The sequence below is a fragment of the Coenobita brevimanus genome, chromosome 5 (genome assembly GCF_032717465.1).
Source record: "Coenobita brevimanus isolate Jiangsu-jjx chromosome 5, ASM3271746v2, whole genome shotgun sequence".
In the NCBI taxonomy this organism is placed as follows: Eukaryota; Metazoa; Arthropoda; class Malacostraca; order Decapoda; family Coenobitidae; genus Coenobita; species Coenobita brevimanus.
The window spans coordinates 44,374,466-44,384,748 of record NC_136958.1 but is presented as its reverse complement, the minus strand read 5'-3'; the positions used below and the strand labels follow the sequence as shown (position 1 = coordinate 44,384,748).

The 10,283-nt window shown below is 43.8% G+C and overlaps 1 protein-coding gene across 1 annotated transcript in view; it reads left to right on the top strand.

Moving 5' to 3' along the window:
- The window catches only part of LOC145398281 (uncharacterized), a 213,045-nt gene that overhangs the window by 1,277 nt on the left and 201,485 nt on the right, over positions 1-10,283 (top strand). The window lies entirely within an intron of this gene.

The window sequence follows — 10,283 nt, the reverse complement described above, 5'->3', positions numbered from 1 at the left end:
AGACATGTGGTGGTAGAGGAAGGAGGGAATGGAGACATGTGGTGGTAGAGGAAGGAGGGAATGGAGACATGTGGTGGTAGAGGAAGGAGGGAATGGAGACATGTGGTGGTAGAGGAAGGAGGGAATGAAGACATGTGGTGGTAGAGGAAGGAGGGAATGAAGACATGTGGTGGTAGAGGAAGGAGGGAATGAAGACATGTGGTGGTAGAGGAAGGAGGGAATGAAGACATGTGGTGGTAGAGGAAGGAGGGAATGAAGACATGTGGTGGTAGAGGAAGGGGGGAGTGGAGATGCGTGGTGGTAGAGGAGGGAGGGAGTGGAGATGCGTGGTGGTAGAGGAGGGAGGGAGTGGAGGTGCATGGTGGTAGAGGAGGGAGGGAGTGAAGATGCGTGGTGGTAGAGGAGGGAGGGAGTGGAGGTGCATGGTGGTAGAGGAGGGAGGGAGTGGAGATGCGTGGTGGTAGAGGAGGGAGGGAGTGGAGGTGCATGGTGGTAGAGGAGGGAGGGAGTGAAGATGCGTGGTGGTAGAGGAGGGAGGGAGTGGAGGTGCATGGTGGTAGAGGAGGGAGGGAGTGAAGATGCGTGGTGGTAGAGGAGGGAGGGAGAGGAGGTAAGTGGTGGTAGAGGAGGGAGGGAGTGGAGATGAACGATGGTAGAGAGAGAGAGAGAGAGAGAGAGAGAGAGAGAGAGAGAGAGAGAGAGAGAGAGAGAGAGAGAGAGAATAACAGCACGACTGACATTCACTATAAATGTGTATCAGTATTATAAATGATATTTAGTACTGTCATGTATGTTTATGCATTTCCTGATAATACGTTATAAGTCTGTCTGTCTGTCTGTCTGTCTGTCTGTCTCTCTCTCTCTAATAATAATAATAATAATAATAATAATAATAATAAAATTAATAATAATAATAATAATTGTAGTAGTAGTAGCAGTAGTAATAATAATAATAGTAATAATAATAATAGTAAACAGTTTAATAACAAGGCGGTAGCCTTTAAACTGAAAATGAATAAATCTGGGAATTTTTATTTACTGACACAGTTACAATAAAAAATGATATTATCAGTTTAGGAGAGGGCGATATTAGTAAAGCAGTATTCTGTCGAGATATAATTTTTCAACGTTTAATTTTTTGTTCTTATTGGCTAAAAAGTTTCTCCCCTGTAACATATTTATAAATACCGCTGGCACGCACGCACGCACGCACACACACATCGTGGTGAAGAATTAAGCGTCCATCATAAAATTCAGGAAGGGAGAGGTCATTGCCCTTAACCCGTTGAAGTCTTCTCTATTTTATATCGCTGCTGCCAGACGAGTTTATTCAGCTGAGAGGATAGCTCCCGTGGCACTGGGGGCCGATGGAGTTCGTTTGTAATTAGCATCTTCACTCCCTAATGTGTCTCCCAAGCATAATAAAATCCCCCATTGGTGTCAGGGATTATTCATGACAGGCGGTGCCGTAATGTAGGAATTAATGAGCTGTTTTTAACTCCTTTACCGCCAGACACCTCCTCTAAGCTGAACAACATCGTCTAGTCATACGCTATCTCACCTCTTGTATGTCCACCTCCCTATTGCAACTCTTGACCTGTACTCTGTCTTTCATGCACCAGGCTGGTCAACTCTGGAACTGCCTTCCTCAGTCTGTCTTTTCCACTGCATTTGATCTTTCGTCTTTCGAGATGAACATGTCCAAGAATTGAACTGGTAAGGCCTTGGTTTGGGTTTTCCGTGGTCCAACTTTATTTGGAAAGGAAACTGTCAGACTCTCTCTCTCTCTCTCTCTCTCTCTCTCAAGAAATAATATAATACTAAATTCCACCAAACAAACCCCCTAAGTCAACGTCCTATCGAGACTACGGAAGCTGCCTGTTATCTGGCCCCATGACCTGGCACCCTCACAGCCACTTAATGGGTGTAATTAGCAAAGGAGTAATTAGTCAGAGGGCTAATAGAGAGGCCGGAAATATACAATCGTGTGGGTAATTAGATCTGCTCTCATGGAAGGGTTAAGTGTGGAGTCTGGGTGCTGGGTGGGTGGGATGATAATGATGACGATGATGATGATGATGATGATGATGGTTGTTGTTGCTGAGTCACTGTTGGAAGGGATGTAGGGTAGAGATGGAAGGGAAGACACAAAGGAGGGGTGGTGGTGGTGGTAGTGATGATGATGATGATGATGATGATGATGATGATGATGATGATGATGGTGGTGGTGATATCTGAGTCACTGTAGAGAGGGATGTAGGAAGACAAAGAGGAAGGGTGATGATGATGATGATGATGATGATCGCCGAGTCACTAGGAGGGAAGCAAGGTGTAGGTAGGGAGGGAGGGTAAGAGGGAAAGAGAAGGGTTGAAGGGCAACTGCGAGGGGAGAAGGAGGTAGGGGGAAAAGACAGAGAAGATGAGAGGGGAAAAAAAAAAAAGATGGTAAGAAACGAAAAAAACTGGAACACATAAATGAAACCGGAATAATAATGAAACGAAATGAGAGAGAAATGGATATGAGGAAGTGGAGGGAGAGGGAAGGAGAAAAAAGGGAGAAAGGAGATGCGAGACAAGGGAAAAAGGGAGATAATGATATGAGGATTTTCTTAAGACAAAATGCAGGAAGGGAGGGAGGGAAGGGTGAAAATGACTGCAGCTGAGTCACTCTGAAGGGAGGGGAGGGGAAGGTAGGGGAGAAGGGAAAGGGAAGAAGAAATAAGGAGGAGAAAGAAAGGAAGGCTGAGAACAAATGAACGACAATATGGCGAAACGAAGAGAACATGGAGGGAAGCGAGAAAGAGCGGACAAAATCATATATAAACACATAAATCATATATGTTTGTAATGAAAGAGAGAGAGAGAGAGAGAGAGAGAGAGAGAGAGAGAGAGAGAGAGAGAGAGAGAGAGAGAGAGAGAGAGAGAGAGAGAGAGAGAGAGAGAGAGAGAGAGAGAGAGAGAGAGAGAGAGAGAGAAACAAACAAACAAACAAGAAAACCACGCAGAAAGAATAATGTACATGAAAATAAAGAACTGCGAGGAGCTGGAAAATACACGGAATTTCACACCATCACGAGACAAAACCTGGGAAGAGACAAAGGCGAGACGGACAAAGAGAAGGAGACGAACAGGTGACGATTAGAGTGACGTGAAGAGGAAAAGGTGTGACGGTGATGAGTATGATGGGAGGGGGAGGAAAAGGGGAGAATTGAGAGAGGGAGGGGTGAGGAGAGGGGGAGTGAAGAGACAGGGAGAGGAGCGAGAAGGAAAGGGAAGGGTGGGAGAGACATATGGAAGAATGAGATAGAATGATAGAGGAAGAATGGCGTTAAATGCAATAGGCTACATAGGAAATACGTCAGCCTATTTGAGGGTTATGTGTTAAGGATCTGAGCTACAATTGTGAGTAGAGGATGGACAAGATCAAGGACCCCCTTCCCCCGTCCACCGCTCCCTCCGGCGTAAAACCTGGCATGAAAAAAGAAACAAAAAATACCACGATAGTTGGAAGGAACAAGGAATTTTATATCTGAAAGACAGAAACAAAGACACCATGGCTCATTCTTTCTTTAGTATACACTTGTCAAAATTAGCACTGTCGTAAGGCACCATAATTAAACTTAACCATCTGCATACATGTTGATCTTCATAAGACACAATTATCCAGTCCTTAAGTGTCCTCGTATTCACCTACCAGCCTTTTAAGGTTTTGAAACACAAACAACTGCTACTGTTAAATTACTACAATGTTTCACAGTGACAAGGAAGAGAATGAAGGAAAGGGAAGAGAATCAGGAAATATAAAAGACCTGTAAACTTCCTTAGGCGATAGAACTGGAAGGAGGAAGGGAAGAGAGGGAGATGGGAAGGAAAAGGGAAGGGGGAAGAAGAGAGAAAAGGAAGGACAGGGGAAGGAGGAAGGTACAGAGGTGTGAGAAACGGAGGGAGAGATGAAAGCGGAAAGTAGAAGTGAAAGAGAAAACGAAGGGGGATTATGAAGAGAAGATGGGAAGGGGAGAGGGGTGAGGGAGGATGCGGGTGAGGGTACGTTAACAAAGAGATGAGGGTATGCGTCGCCGGTGCCAAGTCCTTGGGAGTGTCTCTACATAGGACAAGGACATACCGATAAACTAGGCCGTATTCTCGTGGGTTCAGGTTTTTGTTTATATTCTTTGTCTGTCTGTCTGTCTGTCTGTCTGTCTCTCTCTCTCTCTCTCTCTCTCTCTCTCTCAGTGAAATGTATCCCCCCCTTTTTTTTTCGTGTTTCGCTACTATAACCTTATTCTCTTGTACAACGCGCGCGCGCAAAAAAAAGAATGAGATTCCCTTTTTAGAGTGTAAGTCCTATGTCTTTTCAGCTAAATACACAGGTCAGTACGCTTACCGGACACTTACGACACTCTTACGGCTACTACGGCAAGCTTATGACTTCTTCGATAAACTTTCGATAAGGCTGCGGCCAACTTTAGTATTTTTTTTCTCTGTTAAACGAAAGAACTTAAGACTCAGAGCCGCAAAGAGTGCCTCTTAAAGAAAGCTGTATAAAAAGAAAGCCAAATCACGATCAGTTTATTTCCAGATGCTTGGGCACATTATGTTAAAGATTGGAGGTCACAAGCAGTAGAATAAGCAAATTGAAGAAGATAGTAAGGAGACAGCGAAACCCTTAGGATGTAAGACACTGACCAACACAGTGGATGCGGTAATGGCATTCCTGGTGGCATGTGTACAGTGCAGTGCAGCCGGCAGGTGAGGGCAAACAGGGAGTGTAAACATAGCGGGTATTGCTACACCTGTCATAGTTACAGCCTCCGCCTTTACCTACCTATACTACTTTTATTTGGCCAAAAGTTGCTATCTCTCCATTTTAAATGCTGATGCAGTAGATTAACACGGGAATGCTGTGTCAGTCTCAAAGAAGTTCTATAAAACTGATGTATAGCTGAAACGCTGTCATTTTCAGTCAATGAGTGATGTAAATTGTAAAAGGACGAAAATGTGGGCCAAGTGAAGCTGAAAGATCTATACCTGTCTCTACAGCACCTCATTACCGGGGGTCAACATACTTGAATTCTGAGGCTAAGATGTAATTTCGTAGAGCATCATTGATAGGATTTGTTGATGATATAACCCACTGAGCCCCGGGACTTCATTTCACTTTTATTCTTGGTATCCCTTGACGATTTAATTCATCTTAGGACTGTCGTTTCGAAAAGAAGGGGTCAAATACAACTTTAAAATAATCGTTCAATAAGAGAGATCTCTCAAAAATTGTATAAAGTCGTCTGTTAGTTACGAGAATAAACTACAGAGGACGTCGCCTGGATCTAGTGGGTCTAAACAAGGCAGACTTTGCGAAAATGGCAGTCGAAAACGCAGTATCCTCGTGACTTTATAAACCTCACCAATGCTTTTCCATTAATGCTATACTCGCACTCTGGATATTACGGGCAAATATTCTTTTATTTGTAATTCCTTTATATATATATATATATATATATATATATATATATATATATATATATATATATATATATATATATATATATATATATATATATATATTTTTAACCCATTGCAAGTGTAAGGATTCGAGACATTTAAGACAAGGGTGACAAGCCTTGTTCGCCTGAGTGGCATTATGTGAGCAAAGAACCCTATCCATCCCTCAGATGTAAACCCTTATGAGCCCCATCCGATCACAGCAAAGTAGCCAAGTAGATCACGAGGGGTTTATTTGGACATACAGTATGGTTACCACCTAGCGTAATAAATGGTTTCCTGGATTTGGCTCGTCATGTGATGTATAGCCACCTAAGGGCAGCACTACATCGAGTGAGAGAAAAATAGGCACCCCAACTTACTACATAATAATGACAGTACCTGCATAATTAAAACATAGTACAAGAACACTATAACTGTTATGGACACTGATTTATTGGTTTTTCATTCTGGTAACTTCAGACGATTTTGTTCAGCTAAGTGAATCATAGGTGCCTGAGTTAATACTATCACCATTAGCCCTCTCACGGCCGGGACAACTGAGGATTCTATGCCAGTTATCGCCAGACTATTTTATTCAGCCAAAAATTAGTCACGGGAGCCTGCGAGTGTTAACGAGTCCTATATCTAAATTAATATGGTAAGGAAGAGGTGCTAGGGAGCCTCCTACAGAGAATACGATCCTTTGTGTTAATAGAGCCCGCAGCTGGTTATGACCTTGTGCTGGGGGAGGGGGGCTGGCACAAAGACACGGCGTGAATATTTATGGGGTGATGTGTGGCCCATACTAATGAACTAGCTAAACGAGGAGGAGGAGGAGGAGAAGGAGGAGGAGGAGAAGCGAGCGGGTGTGGGAATATACGTAGATATCATGAGGATAAGGGTAAGCGGAAAGAGAGGGATGATATATACTGGCTTGAATGGTGTCATGTAATCATCGTTTCGTCGGAGAGAGGGTTTTTCTGCCTGGTGGTCTAGTGAATTAAGGCGCTCCAACCAGATGTGACTCTTAAAGGTTTAAATTCAAGGATTGGTTATGGTTTAATGATCACAAAATGCCAATAAGAGGTGGGTGACTATACTCTTTTTACTCTAACTTGGCCAAAAATTTCCATCTCTCCATCTTCAGTGCTGAGTTGTAATAATAGATTAGAAACAAAATATGATGTCAGTCACGAAGAAGTGCTGTGGAAAAGATTTAGAGCCACAGTATTTTCTTTTTCTTCCACAAAGCAACATAAAATAAGCTACAAAAGGATAAAAATCTGGGCCAGTTTAAAGTAAAAGGACTATAATTGCCTCGCTTTAAATATGAACTGAGAAACCTAGCCTCGGATCCCTACGCTCCTGGTGAGGCCATGAAGGATTAGATGATGCATGGATGATTTGGGTGATGTAGAGACTTTGTTGGAAATTCTGGTAGTGATGTGGCCTTAGTGTGAAGGAAGGTAGAGCACAATGTTAGAGAGCGTAGTGTGTTGTGTACCGTTGTGTGAGTGAGGGTACGGCAGGGTATAAGAGAGGGGATAGTGTGTTGTGTACCGTAGCGTGAGAGAGGGTACAGCAGGGTATAAGAGAGAGGGTAGCGTGTTGTGTACCGTGGCGTGAGAGGGGGTACAGCAGGGTATAAGAGAGGCGATAGTGTGCTGTGTGCCGTAGTGTGAGGGAGGGTACATCAAGATATATGGAGGAAAGAATGGTGTTATTTCCACCCATTTTCCTCTTAATTACGGTAACATTACTCTTAGTTTATTTTTGTCACTTCCAGACGATTTTATCACGCTTGGGATTTTTATTTTGAACTAGAACTGTTACATGTAGCCCTGTTAACCCCTTTTACGTTAGAGGTCCTTTCTCAGTTGGATTTAATCAACAGGTGGTAGAAAGAGTAAATCATAAATCATCATCATCATCATCATCGTCACCGTACTGTGAGGATTACACGCAATTTCAGCATGTGGGTATAAAGGCTACAATTAGAACAGTTTACTGCATTATGGGATCAAAAAAGAAGCCATCATTTTGGAAATCTGAGTATATGAAAGATTACAGCAACATGACGGTAAAGCATGGTGGGGGGAGAGTAGCATGCACGGGAGTTAGGGTGGCTAGGTGGCAGCTTGTTCGTCTTGTGTTCCCAAATCTTAACGTTCGAAACCCCAACCAAGGCGGACATTAAATTAGGTGATGGTAGTATGCCTTCGTATGTCTGCATATATTCAAACCTTGCCATTTCATACCGACAACAAGTATAGGCTCACACTGATAGTCATTACAACAACTCGACTTTCTTATGCACCACTTTCACCACAGGATACCGTCGGAGGAGAGGGTCCTGTCATGCAGTGGACCGCATATGAACAGTTAGTGATGCCTCCGTGTACCGTAGAATGAGGGAGGAAGAGGGATAGACGGGAGAAGGTGACACAAAGGGTAGGGTACAGAGGAGACGATGAGGAAGTGGGGGTATAGAGGAGATGATGAGAGAATGAGGGAGGGAAGGTAGACGGGAAAGACTGCGAAAGGGCGTAGGGAACAGAGGAGGGGATGAGGGAGGGAGGAACGATAGAAGGGAGAGGCTGCGAGAAGGCGAAGGGAACAGAGGAGATGAGGAGGTAGGAAGGGGGGGTATAAGGTAAGGGGGACGGGGGTAGGGTTTTAGTATGCCCCAGGTAATGTCCAGCCTAACCCGGTGTTGTAACGGGACGCTGGCTGTGTCGGTAACCAGTCTTGGGTCTCCAGGGGCGGCGTGGCGGCTTGATAGGTATAAACGGCAAAGATCCTGGGGGGCAAGTTCTTGTTGGCTTCGGGTTCTTCGTAGCATTTTTGTTGTTGTTGTTGGCGGTATATTCTCCACATTACCCGACTCTAGACAACAGAAGCCAAAGGGAAGTAAGGCGAAGTGACCTGAGACTCTTAACAAAGGTGTCTCCGCCTCGACACTATATACTAAGATTGCACCTGTATTATCCTCCCAGCGATGTAGAGGATCGCCATCACGTTGTGGCGCCGATACACCCCGACAGGAAACTTGCCTGGATGCATAAACGTCCCTCAGCTCATCCCTCCACCTTCCAAAAAGAGGATGGTAGGCTGGAGAGACAGCCTAATGCCGAGACTGCAATGTTAAAGTCATACAGCCCTCTGTGTTCACATCCAGATGAACCTGACGCTGCAACCAGTACTACTGTATTATCCACTTGTAAGTTAATGATGCAAATTTTGTTGATATTAAAAAGACACGAACAGCATACAAGGGCATACCACAGTGTAGTGAGCAACGTATATCGCTAAGGAAGGGTTTTTCCTTGGATGCTACAGTCTCCAATGCCAGTCGCAGTACCATCTTTGGGGTCATATTCCCGTCAGTTTAGGAGGCTTTCTCGTAACTCTACGTTAAATATATATTTTGTATATTGCATCTTAATAATCTTTTCCATGTACAGTAATTCATGTTTTGTTATGTCGACACAGATTGCATGATTGTCTTTTAGGAAAATAACAACGCACCAGCTACAGAAATAAACCGGTAGATTAGATGATGGATGGATGGAAGAAGATTAAGGATTCTCCTTAATCTCTTCAATCCAGTAACTTTAATTCTTGCTACCTATATCCGATTATATTCAGATTAGGGAGAGAAATTAAGTTGTGAATAGGTTAATACAGCCTTCTTCTAAGCCAGTCTCTAAAAATGGCTATTCACAGTTCAAAAAAATCGTCTGCAAGCACCTGCATCGTTGCTGACTGCACTGTGCGATTTTGGATGCAGGCTAATCACATCTAATAACGAAAAGTATTCCATTAAAGTCCGTCAAACATTGGGGACCTGTCATCCTCTTCGGGACTTAAGATAGTTATCAGTTTCGGAAGCTACCTAACACCTCTACAGTAACGGATTATTATTATTATTATTATTATTATTATTATTTTGCACAATACAGCTGCATGTTTTTGAATAGCATTTAAAACTTTGATACATCGACAAAAATATCATAACACACTTAGGAATATCAATGATGACAGAAATAAAGTCGCTGGAGATATATAGTCTCTAAATCACACGAAAGCACATACTTTTTATTAGTCGACAAATTAAAAAAAAAAAAAAAAAGCAACTCTGAGTCTGGAAAAAAAAAATCCTAAGAACTCTGAATAAAGAGAATTCCAAACTTACTCTCCGTTGTTTTCGAGACTGTTGCATACACCGAGTTCACAAAATTGGAGGTCATAAGCAGTAGGAAAGACTGAGTGAAAGGCAGTTCCAGAGTTGGTCAGTTGCATGCACGCGCGCGCGTGCGTGCGTGTGTGTGTGTGTGTGTGTGTGTGTGTGTGTGTGTGTGTGTGTGTGTGTGTGTGTGTGTGTGTGTGTGTGTGTGTGTGTGTGTGTGTGTGTGTGTGTGTGTGTGTGTGTGTGTGTGAGAGAGAGAGAGAGAGAGAAAAGGTGGGGAGGCTGCTATCTCTAACACCAGCTGGAAAAGCAGTGGGTGTGCCGGAGGAAAGTGGGGCATGGGCGAGGGAAGGTGGTAGGAGGGGGAGAGAACTGGGGAGAGGAGGGAAGGGAGGGAGGGGAAAGAAAATAGGGAGATGGGAGGGGAGGAGAAGACGGAGATGGGAGAGGAAGAGTAGGGGGAGATGAGAAGGGAAGGGAAAGGGAGGGACGGGAGGGTGATGAGAAGATGAATATGGGAGGAAGAGAAGAGGGTGAGGTAGGAGGGTGATGAAATGGTGAGAGAAGATGGAAGTTTGCAGGGATGTACTAGAGAAGGTATGAGGCGAGA